The sequence below is a fragment of the Panthera leo genome, chromosome A1 (genome assembly GCF_018350215.1).
Source record: "Panthera leo isolate Ple1 chromosome A1, P.leo_Ple1_pat1.1, whole genome shotgun sequence".
Lineage (NCBI taxonomy): Eukaryota > Metazoa > Chordata > Mammalia > Carnivora > Felidae > Panthera > Panthera leo.
The window spans coordinates 191,443,038-191,461,407 of NC_056679.1; the positions used below are offsets into that span (position 1 = coordinate 191,443,038).

General features: G+C 46.2%; 1 protein-coding gene across 1 annotated transcript in view; it reads right to left on the minus strand.

Moving 5' to 3' along the window:
- SGCD (sarcoglycan delta) overlaps positions 1 to 9,826 on the minus strand; it is a 938,027-nt gene extending 928,201 nt beyond the window's left edge. Inside the window, exon 1 of the mRNA XM_042948464.1 lies at positions 9,767 to 9,826. The gene's annotated coding sequence lies outside the window, so the exon portion shown is untranslated. The remainder of the gene's footprint in view (positions 1 to 9,766) is intronic.
- Positions 9,827 to 18,370: the final 8,544 nt, after the last annotated feature.

An 18,370-nucleotide genomic window follows, 5' to 3' on the forward strand; every position in this document is an offset into this window, starting at 1 on the left:
CTTAACCAACTGAGCCACCCAGGTGCCTCATCGTTTCTTAAAAACATGTGCAAATTCAGCTCAATTCACTGGGGCCTTCCCTGGCTTCACTCCCCACCCCCACCCCACCCCCACCCCCGCCACACGCACACACAAGCAGGTTCACTCCAGACTTTAGGCCCTTTATCACTACAGTTGACCACAGCTAAACAAATCCCAGCACATCCATTATACAGCTCAGAAAAATAAAAAGGCAGCTCAATACAAACGTATGTCAACATTCACCAAGATGTACCATTTAAATTTTAAAAAACAAAGTCTGTTTTAGGCTGTCATTCACATGAAAGAGGAAAATCATGTGCATATTGTCCCCAGATGTAGTAGGGAAAATGCAGAACACACTAGAATCATGGTTGTACCAAGAAAGAGGGAACTGAGGACTTGGGATCAGAAATGGGAGAATGCTTCCTTTTTGCCAATTTGTATAGGTTAGCATTTTACCATTTGCACACAGTGTTAAGTTAAAACTTACCATTTTTTAAAAGGTCTGCCCCCCATCCCAGGACTCATCAGAGCTTCCAGAAAGAGTTCTTTGTACACCAAGAACGGCAAAGCCAGGCTCTCATAAGCTCTTCGTATTAATGTCTTTAAACCTAAGAGTAATGGCCTCTGAGTTGAGAAGGGGGAGTGGCCAGAGAGAGAGGGGTATAGGGAGAGAGGACCTCTTAGGTGGCATTAATGCTTCTTCCATCCTCCAGTATCATAGCCTTAATCATATGATCAATACGTCTGTGGAGGTCCACGGAGGAGCCACCACCAGCTCTGCCTCTCCAAAGACCCTTTAAGCCACAAACACCCACCACCAAACTCATGCATCACAGATCAACTGTCACTCAAATCTCACAAAAAGTCTCTATACGAAGGGAGTGAGTCAAGGCTAAGTCAGAAGGCAGATATCATGAGCAATCAATGACAAAAATCCACTATCAGACTGATGCTAAATTATGGTCCAGCACCCACAATCAAAGATGCCTTTACTCATAGGTGTGAGTGGGCACCGGGGGACCAGGTCTAACACTGGCTCTGTACTAGCTTGTCATGGTACCTTGGACCAGGGAAAATGGTTATCCTTCCCCGGGCCTCACTTTCTCCACCTCTAAAAATCTATAGTGGCTGATTAGGTAAGCAGTTTTCAGATAGTGGGTTTCACACCATTAGTTGTGAAATCAATTTTATGGGTCACAGCAAATTTTTTTTAAAAAAATTAACTAGAATAGAATGGTAAGCATCAGAGTATATCACCCATGTTAAGGGTAAGTATCATTTTTTGAAACTTTTGTTTTGTGTATATTTGTGAGTATATCTGTATGTGGATATGTGCACAGTAATAGAACAGGAAATACCACAAAATAAACACAGTCAAGGTAAGTGTTATTTTTTTTTTTTAAAAACCTCTGTGTCCGTTGTGTGTGGCTATATACTAGATAAGGATGTAAAATGTTTCTTCATGTACATTATAGTCATTTGAAAGCCACAGGACAAGACAGATATTCTCTAAGCTCCTTTCAAGCTAGGAATTTTCTAAGTCAACTGGAGACAGTATGACCTAGTGAACTTCGAACCTAAGAAAAGCCTGGGTTCAAAGCCCTGTTCTACACTGTCAGTGGTGACGATTTGGTGCACATTAACCTTTCAAGTGTCAGCTTCCTTAGCTTTCTCTGAAGATCCCACTTGGAGACGGGAATAGGGATCCCCGTGAGGCCCGGGAATAGGAAGAGATCACGTTCCCTCCTGCCCTTTTGCATTGCTGCTCCCCAATATTTTCCTGCTCAGACTACTACTTTCTTTCTTACAATTCTAGGCAGCTCCTGCCCAATTTGGGGGTATATCTGTCAATCTACGGTAACATCGCGAGTCCCGTACCTGTAACTACAACACTGGGCTACTGGGCATATGAAATGAGAAAAAAAAAAAAAAAAAAAACTTGGAAGGAACTTAGGACCACCTCAGTACATAGTAGGACCTCAATAAATGGCAAGAGTAATAGTGGAATTAGAAGCCATAGTAACAGGTGGTGGTGGTAGTGATGATCGAGTTTATCCTTAATGGCTATCAAAATGCCTCCAGTAGGGTCAGACATATGGATGAGATAGTAGGTCTAAACGGATGAAGTAACTAAATGATATCCTGCTCAAAAAGTTTTACATTTTAATAGAGGACCACAAAATATTCCAAATTATTTGAATCCCAAAGTAATTACTTTTTTTTTCTTCCAAGATTGTATTTAAATCCAAGTTGGTTAACATAGAGTGTAGCATTCATTTCAGGAGTAGAATCTAGTGATTCATCACTTTCATATAACACCCCATGCTCATCACAACAAGTGCCCTCCTTAATGCCCATCACCCATTTAGCACATCTCCCACCCACCTTCCCTCCAGCAATATCAGTTTGCCTTCTGTAATTAATAGTCTCTTATGGCTTACCACCCTCTAGGTTATTTTATTTTTCCTTCCCTTCTCTTCCCCTATGTTCATCTGTTGTGTTTCCTAAATTCCACATGAGTAAAATCATATGGTAGTGAAATTGTACCATTTGCAATGACGTGGATGGAACTAGAGTGTACTATGCTAAATGAAATCAGTCAGAGAAAGACAAATACCATAGGAATTACTCCTTCATGGAGGGACTTTAGGAATCCAGACAAGGTAGGGAAGAGAGTAATTCATTCTGGTGGTAGGGATACAAAGAAAGATGCCTCTCCCTTGCACCCAGTCCTTGAAGACCAAATCATAAATAGCACCAATCATCTCAGACTGATTGCGGTTGAGAGGAAAGAGAATTCTTAACGACGACCTTCTCTCCTTGAATAATCACAATTTTGTTACTTTTGGTTGGTTTGGGCAAACACTTTGGGATGCGGGGAAGGTGCTATGTTGAGAGATTTCTGCTGCCTTGTCAGCACTGATTATAATGTTTCCAAAAGATCATCCACAATACATCGCACCAATGATCTGTGTCTTACTGTCTCCATGATATTGACACCATGTGATAAAGATCTGTGTGTTAACAATGTCAGAGTAACTGCCCACACTTCTGTGCCTGTGGATGTATTTAGGCTGGTCCATTTAGTCAGACACCAAAGCATCCTGGAGGGAGACACAGAGGTCCTAAGGTGACTACATCCCACATTTAAAAAAAAAAAAAAAAAAAAAACAGTCAAGAAGAAAGAGGAGCCTTATCTGAACCACTATTTTGCCAGCAACCCTCAGCCAGGGGTTTGGCAATGCACTTCCACATATCCTTAAATCTCCCTGAAATATTATGTTTGAACATCAGAGGAAGATCCCTGTCAAGCCTCATTTCCTTGTTTGAAAAGCAGACTGGGAATCCCAGAAGCCCATATGACCTTGGCAACACAGGGCCTGCTACCATGCTCTCCTGCAAACTTCTCTGAAACTTGGGGTTTGTCCTAGCTACACACTACCTCAATCTTGCTTTCCTCCTTTCCAGCATGGGCTTGATCTTGGAATTCTGCAGAGGCCAGGCTGTGTCTGTGCAGACGGCTTGCAAGAATGCCTTCGAAGCAAACAAGTAGCTTACCACAGATGTGTTAACGACTCTCAGCTGTGCATTAAGAGTCCTGAGCTAGCAACCAGAAGCCTCTGGAGCTCACGATGGCTCTAGCACCTATTTGCTGGATAACCTCAGAAAAGTCCTTTCCTTCTCCGGGCCTCAGTTTTCTCTCCTACAAGCTGGTAGAACTAGATTATCTCTATCTTTGGTTCTAACCCCAGAAGTCTATTTTTCAAACTTTTGGGCTGAGAAACAAAAGTGTTTTTCTGAGCAGCTAATTAACTGTACAGATAAAATCACGTTAACTTATATATCAGAATGTCCCTTCTAATTATATCTTCAGCAACATCACAATGGAACTTGCCCAGAGCTACCAACATAGTTAATCAACAACTCTGATACCATTACACTCCTTCTATCTGAAGAACTGCTGCCTCTGGGAACATATTCTACTTTATGGTTTGCAGTTCCAGTGGTTGGATGTTTGTCTTTTAGAGTTTAAACACAATGGTCACTTTTTCTGGGCCACCAAGAATTAGTTCGAAGTTACAATTGATCATTCAAAAGTATTGTGTGAGTTTTCTGTATGTCATGTACTGTCCTGGCCCCTGTAGATACAACTTCAATTAAGACAAGATTCCTGAACTCAAGAAGCCTATACATAGACTAAGTAGCATATAGAGAAAAGTAAAGAGAAATGTACATACACTACAGTTTAAGTAGAGGAACACATTATAAAGACTCGTAACCCAGCCGTTGAGGAGTCAGGGAACTCTTACTAATCCATGAAACTCGTACCAATTCCTGGAAAAGCACAAGAAAATTTGGGGAGGTAAAGTAACTACCTAAAAGTTATCCCCCCCAATTCAAAAGATCCCCACCTAGAACTGTTCTACATCATGTTCTATGTAATGGATTTAATTAAAATACAAACCAGAATATGTTGCATACACAGCATCATTTCTTAACATGTAAGAAAACAACAGGGACTCAAACCAATGTAACAGTAAGACTCCGGGGAAGTTTAAAAGGACAGATCTGGATTTCAAGTCTCCGTCTGTTACTCAGGATCTGGGTGACATGGGCAAGCTGCTTAACCTCTGTGTTGTCGGTTTCATCCACAGTTAAATGGAGCCTGGCACAGGACAAATGTTTAACAAGTACCACCTAATAGATGAGTCCTTACCACATGCCAGATGCTGCGCTCAACACTTCAGTCCCTGACGAAGATAAGTCCTAGCAGCATGCACAGAAGGAGCATCCCGTTACTGTCTTCAATGTCCAGGGGAAGAGACAGAGGCTTAGGGAAATTCTATAAGCCGATGGAGGTCACGACAGCCAGCAAGTTGGAGGCAAGCCTTAATCCCTAGTTGTCTGCATTCTAAGCCCCAGTCTTAACCACTAACGGCGTTTCTACCTTCTACTTCTCCGTTGCCAGCCATGCCAGAAAAGTAGGTTTTCACCACTGAAATGACAAAATATTCCCAGTGTATTAAAGACACAGTAACTACCTGTATATTCCTTGGTCTGTGTTCTATTCAAACGCCTGCCTGCCATTATTTAAAACACATGTTATCAGACAATTGCTTATCAAAGCCACCTGAGTCTCCATTAGGATTCTTCAATAAGAAGTCAGGGTTAAAAGCAACAGATCCAGAGGATAAATCTGGATCTGAAAAGGGAAAGATGACAAAACAGTTTGCTGGACAAGATGTCTGGCCCCTTTGGCCACTTTTCAATGAAATGGAAGGGAAAAGATGTTGAGGTCACTGAGAAAACAATTTAAGTGGGCCAGAAAGAGACACAGTGTGTGTGATGGCTCCTTTTCACCTGCAGGAGACACTGACATAGTCTGAGGCAGTCAAAAGCGTAATAATGAAGAGGAGGAAAGGGGTTTTTCTTACACCACAGCTAGATCCACTAAATTGGGAGACGGAGCTTGACACTTTTTGACACAGCAGCACATTGGCCTGGCTCATGGTGTCATTTTGTGTCAAGTATTAGTACAAATACCGACACTGATGCATTGAAGGAGCATTTGATGTTTCCTTAAATGGTTTCCGACTTGGCACAAGAAAAACCAAGTGTAACAAACATCAATGTGATTGCTATACCTCTCAAAGAGCTTTCAAAGTTGCCTCTGGGTTGACCAGCTTGTTTCCTTACCCATGGAACATTAGCAAGAGCTGCAGAACACACAGAGGATACTACTTTTTGTGTGTCCGCTTTGCTGGAAGGGGGAGGGACTTGGAGAGCTCTTGAAGCCATTTGAAAGTCAGAATCCAGGAGCTACAGAATAACTGGGGCAAATGGTAATGTGCAGATGCAGACTTGGGGCACCGAAGAAATGGGCTCTTTGCCCCAAGGTTTGGATTCAGTAAGCCTCTGTTGGGTTCCAAGAGCTTGAGTTCCGATTGAGATGCTCATGTGACCTTGATGATCAGCCAGGTGCAATGAGCACTGGTCTGATGGGGAAAAGGCTGGACTGAGACTCAAGCTATCAGGGTGCTAGTCCCAGTTCTGGTACCTCCTGGGTGTGGGATCTCTGGGAAGTCACTTCTTTGTTTTTTCAGCCACTTCTCCTTTCCCTCAATTGATAAGGCGGGGGAGAGAGAGTCCGTGGGAAAGATCTCCAAGGATCTCTCGCTCCATCAGTCTCGAACATAGTGTAGGGGTTAGGGGCCACCACGGAGCATAATTAGGACCTTAGACCCTCAAGGTACCGAACCTTGGTCCCCGTTTCAGCACTGCTGCTCTCCAGTTGCCGGACAACTTCTATCATTTCTCCAGGACAAGTAATATAATTTCTAACTCTCGGTTTCCTCAACTGTAAGTATAAAATGCCAATGATAGGGGCACCTGGGTGGCTCAGTCGGTTAAGCTCCCGACTTCGGCTCAGGTCATGATTTCACAGCTTATGAGTTATAGCCCCATGCTGACAGCTCAGAGCCTGGAGGCTGCTTCAGATTCTGTGTCTCCCTCTCTCTCTACTCCTCCTCTGCTCATGCTCTGTCTCTTTCTGTCTCAAAAATAAACAAACATTAAAAAAGATTTTTTTTTAAATACTGATAAAAAAAAAAACAGCACTTACGGCATAGTTTTTTGTGATTAAATAGTTTTGTGTGAAATAGGCAGTGCATGAAGAGTGCCCAGGACAGTGCCCTGCTGAGTGCTCAATAGCTGTTAGTTGTGGATACCCCTGCCAAGGTCAGCCAGAAGAGCTTCCTGCTATCCCCTGGAGCTACTGTGATTAATGAGGTTCAGGTAAAGGTAACCCTGGCTGCACAATCCTTGGTCTTGTCCTTTTATCAAGAGAAATTCAAAGGAAATGAGCTTTTTGGGAAAGGGTGGGATATTGGAGGGAGGGCATTAAGTCACGCCTCTTAAGAGGAAACGTGGGAACAAATTTGAGAAAGGCATTATACAATCTATACCATGTTTATCAAAGTGTGGTTCAGGGATGATGTGCTGTAGAACCAACCTGGCAGTCATTAAAGAAGCCTATTCCTGTCCCTACTGGATCAGACTCCCAAGAGGGTGGGTCCAGCAATCTGTTTTTCTCACGAGCTACACAGGAGTTGGAGGATCACTGGCAAATATAGTTGATGAAAAAAATCCTCCCCCTAATTCTCCAGTCCTGTGTTTACCCGGGTGGGGGGAGGGGGGAACAACACAGTGAAGGCAAATGAACTTGTGCATCTGTGCATTTACCAAGAATCTAAACTTCTTACATTCTTGTCATCTCCAGTGCAGCTGGGTTCCAAGCAAGTGTCCAATTTGTGCATAATTCACAACTCCCCAGAGAAACAAACACTAGCCAAGGGCTGGCTACTTACGGATGTGGATTATGTCAACTTCCTTAGAATGGCAGCATGGTTTGTAAAAATTAAATACAAGCAGTGAGTGCCTCTCCACTTCCTCTGCCTTCCCCTTCCTCTGCTCTGCTCTCCCACCCTGTCTTTCCTCCCCCACTGACTTCACCCCTGTTTCCACTGCTTTCCCTTTATGCTTTCTGTGCTCAGGCTCTTTTGTTCAGATTTATTTTTTCTCCCTTCCTTCCACTCCTCTCTCCTATGTTTGCCCCCTCTACCCTGCAGTTTTCCTTCTCTCTTTTGCCTCTTTCTCTCTCTCGTTTTGCCCCAGGGGTATATGTGTGTCTCTCTCTGATTCCCCTCCTGTTGTGCCTCTGTCTGTGGGCCTCTCCCTGTCTTTCTATCACACACAATACCTCATTGCCCCTTCCTCCACTTGATGCCTGGCTCTTGGCTCCCCTCTCACCAAGGAGCCTCCAGGGGGCACACTTCTGGGCAGGCAACCCTGTGCCCCATGCTAAGTCAGCCAGCGCCCTCTATAAGAGGTTCGGTCTACTTACAAGTTCTTGGATATCTGCTGCCAGAGACCCCCACTGAGGAGGGTCCTTCAAAGGAATAGAAAGGAAATCTGGGCCGGGAAGATGCAGCAGCAACTACGGAGTAGAAACAGGAGGGCCCGACGGCTCTAGTACCTGGAGTGTCTCCCGCACGGGAAGTCACAGGGCCAAGCCTAGCAGTGGAGGGTTCTTCTGCAGTTTGGTTTGTCTATCACTTCATTTCCAAGATACACACGAGGGCAGGCAGTGCAGTGGGGGTGCCAAGGGGGTGGTTGGGAAAGCTTCAGCCTCTTAAAATTTCTATCAGTCTTCTCAGAGCCCACTAACCTCCTCAAAACACAAACTCTAAATAAAAATTGTGTGTCCGCTTTGCATGTAGCCTCCAGACCACGCTACAACCCCCTACAACCCCTCAGCTGCCCCTCCATCTACCAACCCTAACCCATCTCTAAGCACCTCTTTTATAGACATACCAGAGCTCCTGCCAGGAGCAGGGGTAACTTTCCGGATCTGCAGTTAGGCAAATTGAGGGACAGAGAAGTTGCACAGCAGGCTCCAGAAGATGTTCCTCTGGAGTGCCGCTGCTATCAGGACCCAGAGTATTTTGCATACTGGAAAACACCAGAGGATGGTGAATTCAGAAGAAACTTTTTTCAAGGCTGAACCACAGCCTCTCTCAATGTGAATCTCCGTCAGCAGGGGCAGAACTTCGTTCCTAGTTTCTTCCGGTGCAGCTCTCAAACTCGACGGGTCCGCACGCTAATCCGCGCCCATCACCTGTACAGCGCTTTCCCCGACCCTGAGCCCTCTCCCTGGGTCTTAGGATGAAAGTGTAGGAGGCCAGGCCGGTAAAGAAGAATAAACTCAGGCCATGGCTCCTAATGCTCCCGCAACTCCCCCCTCCCCTTGGTGGAGTATAGAGGGGCAAAATGCTGAGGTTTGGCCCGCTGCCCAGCCAAGGGAGCAGGAATACCCGCCACCAGGGACCGCAGAAGGCAGGGGCTCGCGTCCGAGGACCAGCCAAGTCCGCGTCGCCCCAGCTGAATGGCCCCTCAGTTGCCTGCAAGTTGAAACCTCAGTCAGGCACACAATGAGGCCGCTGTTTTCCGACAGGAGGCATTTGGATGCCTCACACACTCAGCCCAAATCGGGCCTGAGAGCAGAGCGCATTTCCTTACCCATGTTCAGATGCGCCCCTGGATGCGGTTCAGTTGCGGTTCCCTTCCCGCGTGCCTGGCCACAGGAAGCCCGTGCAGGCCACCTGTTGGACTCTGTCCCGCCGCCCTAGATCTTGCGCCCTCAAACCCGCACTGAGGAGCAGGGCTTCCAAGGTACCCAATCCATCAGCAACAGAAAAATTCACTTGCGCCCTCCTCCTATGGCTATCTTTCCTGCTCCCAATCACACACATACACACTTCCTTAATATTCCATCAGTCACTACTCTTTAATGAAGCGCGCTTAGCCTCCCCTAGGGGCCCGGGTTGCCCGTGATCTCCGAGCGCGCCCAGGCGGCAGCGGATCTCCAAGCGCTTAGCTGGGTGTCTGCTTAATGCGCGGGCGGCAGAAAAGCCCCAAATGGCACATCGAGGGGGAACAGTCCGTGGCCTGCTCTAGGGAGCCCCCTTGCTCCTAGGGAACCGGAAGGGGTCTCCTTCCTCGGTTCAGAAATGAAGGCATTCGGGGAAACCCCGAAGGCAATCGGATTGGGGGAAACAATGTTGCGTTTCGCAGCCAAATCCCAGGATAGGTGCAAAGGGGCTCAACTTTCTGGTGTCTCCCTGCCTTCCCTGCAAGCAACTAGCTGGGGGGAAAGGTTCGCCGCCACGAACGGGCTACTCACCCCTGGGTATGAACGCTGCCCCCGCAGGGGACCCCAACAGACTGACGCGCGTGGAATCCGTGGAACGCCTGGGTGTCTCGCTCGTCTCCCGGGCCACGCGGCGAAGGCTACGCGCTCCAAGCGGGGCAGCCGAGGGCAGTCGATCCCATGGGTGGCGAGTTGGCAGAGGGCGCGCCGCCCGGCTGGGGGCGCATCGCTCCCAGGGCTGGCGCAGGCTGCAGTGGGGAGAGGGGCTCCCGGGGAAGTTGGCGGCGCTGAGGGTGGACTTCGGACTTCGCGCTCGCTTCGGCTCGAGCGGCCGAGCGCGTCCTCTGGGATAGACAAGGGACTCGCCGGTGGAATGGGGGCAGGCGTGGGCCGTGAGGCTGCAGGAAGCCTCCGCTGGCCGCCGCCTAGAAGGAGCACAGCGGCATCGCACCGCCTGGAACCCCCAGCAGCGGCTGGAGCACAGAGCGAGCGAGAGAGCCGGGCTGCCTCCTCCCGGTTGCGGGCGCCCCTAGCTCAGAGCCCGGCTCGCCCCAGCCCGCCGCGCCCCTCCTCCTGCCCGAGTCCTCCTCCCCTCCGCTGTTTCACCAGCTCGCAGGGCTCGCGGGGCTGGGCTTGGGCCAGAGGCTGAGTGGAAGGCGACCGCAGAGCCCGCAGCATGGAGGGCGATCTCGCCGGCTAGGGCTCGGGCTCGGGCTCGGGCTTGGGCTCCGGCAGCGGCAGCAGCGGCCGCCGCCTCCCGCGCGCCCACGTGCCGGAGCCCCGGTGTGCGCGCTCCGGCCGGCCGGGCTGGAGGGAGGGAGCTGGGGCGAGCCGCGGGTGGGGGTGGCGGGGAGAGCCTGCACACCCGCGCAGCGGAGGGGAAGCCGCCGAGAGGCTCCCTGGGGCGCAGGGCTTCTGGTCTGCAGCTCCGGGAAGACTGGTGTGCAAGGTTCCCCCAGCTCCCCCCTCCGTTTGCAGAACGGAGGGAGCCTGAGCTAAACCCGGGGCGGGAGGTGTGGGGGGGGGGGGGCGCTCCACTCCGCAGGATCAGCCGGGAGCCGCGGCCGGAGGCGGCTATGTGTCTCCACCAAAGGGACGGGTTCCAAGTATCCTTGAACCCCCTCACCTCTCCGGGGAGAAGAATAGGGTTCAGAAACACCGAGTGAGGGAATATGCGGGTTCCCAGAGAGAGCTTGTTCCGGCTGGCCCCGCCTTCCTCCCAGAGTGAGCACTTTTCCCGTTAACCAACAGACTCCAAGGGGCTCCTCCTTCCCGGGAGAAAGGAGTTGTCTTGCAAGATGGGCCTGACAACCTCCAATCAAGTGACAAATAATTACTGAGCACGCACTTTGAGTGATGCCCGGGCAGTGTCCTGAATCGTCGGGCCCTCCCGGGTTTCAAGTTGTGTTCTCTGTTCTGCGCGCCCTTTAGCAGGCCCTCCCTGGGCCTCCTGGCTCCAACCAGAAAATGAGGCTCCTTCCTCATTGGAGTAAGAAAGACAAAACAAATACCTGTGAGAAATTTTAAATTAGAAGACACTTCAAAAGATATGTAATAAATAATTTGATATTAACAAGAAACGTGATTATTTTTTTATAAAGTTACAAAATAGATCTCTAGGGAAACAAAAACTAGCAAAATGCACCTATTATTGGGCACATGTGCAGTTACTTAGAGATCTTTGTCTCCAATCTTGTCATTATTTAAGCGGAAACATTGAAGCTCAGAAAAGACAAATGGCTTGTCCAAGGTCACACATAATCCAATTTGGTTAGTCTGGTCTTCTACTGGCAAACCAGTGCTTTCTCTGCCACACACCAGGACACAGATTATACTCAGCAGTATTGTGAGGAGACATCAGCAAAAAGGGGGAGACGTTTGTTTCCTCTGGGTTTCCAAAAAAAAAAAAAAAAAGGCTTCGTAAAAGTGTTGGGATTTAAGCTAAACCCTAAACAGTAGGCAGGATTCAGATATCTGGAAAAGCCAGACCATGCAAGGGGAGGGAGAGAGGTCACAATGAAAGATGAAGAAGGACGTGTTACAAGAGCAGCAAACAAGTTTGGCAGGAGCAGAGAGCTTGCCTGGGTGATGGGAGCCACTGAAGGGTTTTAAGCAGTAAAAGAAAATGAGAGCTTCATTTTATGATAATCTATACGTCCTGTACAGAATGGATAAAAAAAAAAAGTGGGGGGGGGGGGGAAGAGATGAGGGAGGAGGAAGGAGACGGAGTGGGGGGGCAGGTGGAAAGCGAAGGAATTGCAGGCAGAGAGAACCATTAGGAGGTCAAGGCAGCTATCCAGATGCAAGTGGTAGAAGCCTGATGAAATGTGGTGGCAGGTAAAGCTGAAATCAATGAAACTTCCTAACTCTGTTCTTTTAAGCCTCCTTTATAGGAAGTACTCTGCTGTTAATTGCAGGGGACACTGTATGGAAAGGGGCATGTGTTTGAGATACAATGGAAAACTGGGCGCCAACCCTCAGAGACTGAAGTGGAGCTTTTCACAGTACTGAAACTGATCTGAAGCTTATCTGGTCCCTTAGTTTTAACATTCAACACTGGGGAGCTGAACAGCAACAGCCTTGAGAGAAGAATGGGCTAAGTTAGGATTTCTATCAATCAACCAAAACAGAAAACCAGAAAGGGAAGGGGAAATCGTGTTTTCTTTTATTCCTTGAAGGCTCTTGAAGTCACAAATGAATGACTTCAAGGGCCTCCTCGGGTTCTTCCAGTGGAAATAGTTTCTCTGTGCAGCAACCTGTGATGTGGACCAGCACCAACAGCATCTCAGGCTTACCAGGCACAGAATCGGAGGTCCCACCCTCTGATTCCCAATCAATCAGAATTTTTGTCTTAAGATTCCTAGCTGATACATTAAGATTCCTTTCTCTATCTGTTCCTCTCCTAAGCTAGTGTTCTTCAAACTTTTGAGTGTGATGCATGTTTTTTCAAAAGCCATATATTACACCACAGCGACACACACACACGCACACACACTTACTTATAATTTAAGTAAATGTTTAATAAAACAACACATATCTTTAACGTACAGTTCACTTCAATATTTTCTATTCAATTTATTTCATTTAAAAAAAAAAAAAAAAAAACGCTGGCCATGCCCTACTAATAGATTCCATGACCTGCTAAAGAGCTGTAATTTGGGGCTTGAGAAATATTGAGCCATGCTATCAATTATTTTATCTTGGGTTTTGTTTGCATGTGTGTGTATCTTATCTCCTCCATTAGACAGTGAATTCCTTGAGGCAATGTTCAGATTTTTTATCATTGAACTATAGATCAGAGTTAACGGAGGGTTCTGTATGAGGTAGCAACTCAATAACTATTCAATGAGTGAATCCATTAATGCATAAACCGATGGAAGCCAGGGACTGGGGGCAAGCCGAGGGAAGAAGAGAACAAAGCTTGGAGTGTAGAAGAACCTAAGCCAGGAAAATATTTACCCAAAACTCCAGTTCCCTAAAGCAATATCAATGGACTATGAGCACAGAAGGTCATTTCTAAAACAGTCATGCATTCCAAATGCTCCACTGTTGGCCAGAATCTTCTTTGCCAATGGTGTTCACCTTTGTTGCTTCACAAAATTCGAAACGTTGGGGACTTGAGTAGGAGGGAAAGAAGCTGAGTAGCGAACACAGAATCTTAGAAAAGGAAAAGAAATGGGGAAATGAGGAAGACATATCCGTACAAACCTGACATGAAAAGAGGGAAGCTTCACATGGTCTTGTCGTCCTGGGACCAGGGTCTCTGACAAAGAGAAGAAAATAACTGGGAGTGGATTTTGTTCGAATACACAGAGATGCTTGGCAATGATATCTTTCCAAAACGAAATAGATTCTTTTGGAGGCAATCATTTCCCTGCCACAGGAAAGAGACCACAGAGAATGAAGAAGTGCTTGCTGTTCTTAGACGGAGTGGAGAGTATTATGATTTATTTCATATAAATGAAATCATAACCTAAAATGTGCACAGTAGAGTTACAGTATCTCGTGGTATAGACATCTCAAGTGTCCACCAGTTCAACCCCCTATTTTAAAGGAACCCATACGGGGTGCCTGGGTGGCTCAGTCAGTTTGCTTCTGACTTTGGCTTAGGTCATGATCTCACACTCTGTGAGTTCGAGCCCCACATCGGGCTCTGTGCTGACAGCCTGGAGCCTGCTTCGGCTTCTGTGTCTCCCTCTCTCTGTCCCTCCCCTGCTCATGCTCTGTCTCTCTCTGTCTCAAAAATAAATTTAAAAACATTAAAAAAAATTTTAAAGGAATCTGTGGAAGTTATCACAGAGTTCCTTATCATGAGATATCTAAGAAAGCTATAGCTGAAGTATTTCATCTCGGACTTTCAAACGCAGGCATATATATTTTACACAGGAATGCCACAGATGACACGGGAGGAATCTCTAAGGTGAAAGATTCTCTAAGGAATCTCTAAGGAATCTCAAGGTGAAAATGATCAATGAGTTACCTGTGTTACTCCCAAATCCGTTCTCCCTCTTTTCTTGCGCTTTGCAGCCCCGCCACGGAAGATTTCCAGCAAAAACTGGCTGGAAGATGGAAGGACAGAGTTCTGATTGGGGCAAAGGACTGAATGGCTGACTTGAAAGGGGGCCCCTTGTGCTGAGATTCTGGGATGCTTTGAAAGGTTGTTCACACCAAGGTGGAAATACTATTAAGTACTTTGAGTACCCCCCGCTGTGCAGAATCCACAAACTGACTCAGTGGTGGTCCATTACACTTGAAAGTTAATGCTGCTGTTGAAAGCTGCTTTGGCTGAAGCTCAAAAGGAAGTTTGTGCATCAGGGGAATTTCACTCCCAGTGTAAATTAGTGCTCTTCTGTTGTTTGGAGTAATAGACACCAACCTAAGCTAGATTGAGGCGTGGGGCAGGAAACTGACTTTAAAGAATCAAGGGACTCAAGAAATCCATGGAAAGTAATGAAGCAAGACCTCTGGAAGGGACTGGAAAGTGAGAATAGAATCCTGCTAGAACGCATATATTCTCTCTCTCTCTCTCTCTCTCTCTCCCTCTCTCTCTCTCTCTCTCTCTCTCTGTATCTCTTTTTCATCTCATTGTCTTGCTCTGCTTCTCCTTTCTTCCCTTCCTGCAAAAGACCTGACTGCTTCTCTGCTCCTGTACAAGATAATATCCATCCCATGCATTTCTTGACTTGTCTCTGGGTCTCCCTCAGGAGAGGGTATCTCATTGGTCAAATGTTCACCTGTGGTCCATCAGACAGAACCAGGAGGATGTACTCATAACAGTAACAAAGCTGCTAGGAGCTTAGCCCTGTGATTCAGATATGAAGTGGAGAAGGTAGGTTAGAATCAATCCCAGACAGAATGCAGAAATGTGGCTATGACACTCCTTTTTTAAAAATTTTTTTAAATGTTTATTTATTTTTGAGAAAGAGAGAGAGTGGGGAGGAGCAAAGAGAGAGGGGTGACAGGGAATTCAAAGCAGGATCTGTGCTGACAGTAGAGAGCCCATTGCAGGGCTTGATCTCATGACTTGAGATCATGACCTGAGCTGAAGTCAAATGCTTAGCTTAACCCACCGAGCCACCCAGGCGCCCCAGACTACTACACTTAACATGAACAGTCAAGTGCTTTAGAAATGGTGTGAGGGATCTCAGTATGCACACACTAGATTGTATGTAGGAGATCACCAGCGGGACATGAGATCTAGTGATGTTACCACTGATTTAAGCCCAAAATGCAATGGAGACTATTTTAAAGATCCTTGCCACCCATGATCCTGTACAGATGAGCCAAAATTAATGGGAACCAATGACTGTCCCAGGCACATTGATCTGGATATTAATGTTTCAATTCATTTGGATTCATTTTAGTTTACCGGGAAGTACACTAAGTCAGGAATCAGAGAACCCTGATTCAAACCCAGGCTCTGCGCCTACCTGTTAGACAAGTTACCTCACTGGGGGTTAACAAGCATACCCTGCCTACCTCAGAAAGCTCTTCAAGAAGCAAATGAGATAATATCTGTGAAGCTAACACTATGTAAAATCTCAAGCACTGAGAAAATGTAAGAGATTATTAGTAATACAAGAAATAACAGGAAGCCAATGAGTTGTAACACTTAGGTTACCTTTGCAAATATCTATTCCACCATGCTCTTTGGAGTAGAAAAAAAATCATGCTGCAAGAAATGTAATGAATGTGAAGTGTGTTTATTCTATTTTTATGAGCCATGGTTGGGTGAAAAAGATCAGTGCAGCTCAAAAGTGAAGGATTGAAAGTGTACAGTTTTTAAGAAATAACTTGAGCTTTCAGTAGCAGTAGTAGGAATAGTTACAGCGGCAATACAGCAATGACCATGATAACCATATGGTTGCCATGTTCTAGGCCTTGTGCTAAATGCTTTCCACGCATTTGCTCATTAAATTCATATAACCTTCTTAGCTGAGTTCCATTTTTGTCTCTGGTTTAGAAAGAGAAAACTGAAGCAGAGCAAGTTAATAGTTACCCACAGTCTCAGAAGTACTAAGTCGGAGAGTCCAGATTAAAATTTGATTTACTTCATTCCAAAGTTAAAGTAAGTAACTACTACACTATTCTGCATTTTATATCCTCAGGAAGAAATGTGAGATAAATGTAAAGTTTTGGTGGTGCAAAACGTATTATAAAGAGGGAAGCCTCAGGGCAGCTGGGTGGCTCAGTTGGTTGAATATCTGACTCTTGATTTCGGCTCAGGTCATGATTCCAGGGTTGTGGGATCAAGCCCCTTGTTGGGCTCCGTGCTGAGCATGCAGCCTGCTTAAGATTCTCTCTCTCTCTCTCTCTCTCTCTCTCTCCCTCCTTCCCTCCCTCCCCATCCCTCTCTCCCACTCGCATCCTCTCTTTAAAATAAAAAAAAAGGAAGCCTCTAACAATCAAAACTATCCAGTCATAAATCCACATACATTTTTGATGTGTATATTTTTCTGATGAATATATGGTCACTAAACAAAATTTAAGTACTTTGATGACAACACACCTATTAAAATAGATTTTTGTTTTTTATTTGTTTGTTTTGAGAGAGAGAGAGAGTGAACATGAGCAGGGGAGGGGGCAAGGAGAGAAAAATAGAGAACCCCAAGCAGACTCCACGCTTAGCACAGAGTCCAAGGCAGGGGCTCAATCCCATGACTCTGGGGTCATGACTCGAGCCAAAACCAAGAGTCTGAGCCACCCACGTGGCCCTAAAATGGATTTATTTTATTTTTTTACATTTTACTTATTTTTGAGAGACAGAGAGAGACAGAGCATGAGTGGAGGAGAGGCAGAGAGATAAGGAGACACAGAATCCAAAGCAGACTCCAGGCTCTGAAAAGTCAGCACAGAGCCTGATGCAGGGCTCGAACCTATGAGCTGTGAGATCATGACCTGAGCCGAAGTCAGACGCTCAACCGACTGAGCCACCCAGGCACTCCTAAAATGGATTTTTATTTTTTTTTTTTAATTTTTTTTTTTTAAGTTTATTTTTGGGACAGAGAGAGACAGAGCATGAATGGGGGAGGGTCAGAGAGAGAAGGAGACACAGAATCTGAAACAGGCTCCAGGCTCCAAGCTGTCAGCACAGAGCCCGACGCGGGGCTCGAACTCACGGACCGCGAGATCATGACCTGAGCCGCAGTCGGTCGCTCAACCAACTGAGCCACCCAGGCACCCCAAGGATTTTTAAATAACAATACCAATTATTGGTGAAGGTGCTAAGTGACAAGAATGTCCATTTATTGCTAATGGAAATGCAGAATGGTACAGCCACTTAGAAGATAGTCTGGGGGCACCTGGGTGGCTCAGTCAGTTGAGCGACCGACTGCGGCTCAGGTCATGATCTAGCGGTCTGTGAGTTTGAGCCCCGCGTCGGGCTCTGTGCTGACAGCTCAGAGCCTGGAGCCTGTTTCAGATTCTGTGTCTCCCTCTCTCTCTCTGCCCCTCCCCTGCTCATGCTCTGTCTCTCTCTCTCTCTCTCTCTCTCTCTCTCTCTCTCTCTCTCTCTGTCAAAAATAAACATAAAAAAAATTTAAAAAAACGAAGATAGTCTGGCAGTTCCTTAAAAGCTAAACATAGTGTTACCATGCGACTGAGAAATTGCACTCTTAGGTATTTACCCAATTAATTTGAAGAAATGTCCACACAAAAACCTGCAGGCGTATGTTTATTACAGTTTTATTCATCACCCCAAACTGGAAGCAACCAAAATGTCTTTCAATAAGGAAATGGATAAACTGTAGTATATGCATATGATATATATGATACAATGGTATTCATCAATGAAAAAGAATGAGCTACCCATTTATGCAAAGGCATGGAAGAATCTTAAATGCGTATTGAGAAGTGAAAGAAGATAGCTTGAAAGGGCTACTTCCTATACGATTCCATTTGTGGAACACTCCAGAGAAGGCAAAACTAGAGAGGGGGTAAACAGATAAGTAGTTGCCAGGGGCTTTGGTGGAAGGAGGACTGAAGAGTGAAGCACAGAGGATTTTTCAGGGTGGCAAAACTATTGTGTAGGATATGACACTGTGCGTTTGTCAAAATCCATAGAACATTACAGCACAAAGAGTAAACCTTAATGTATGCAAATGTAAGGAATCATTTACGCAATCTCAGGAAGGAATG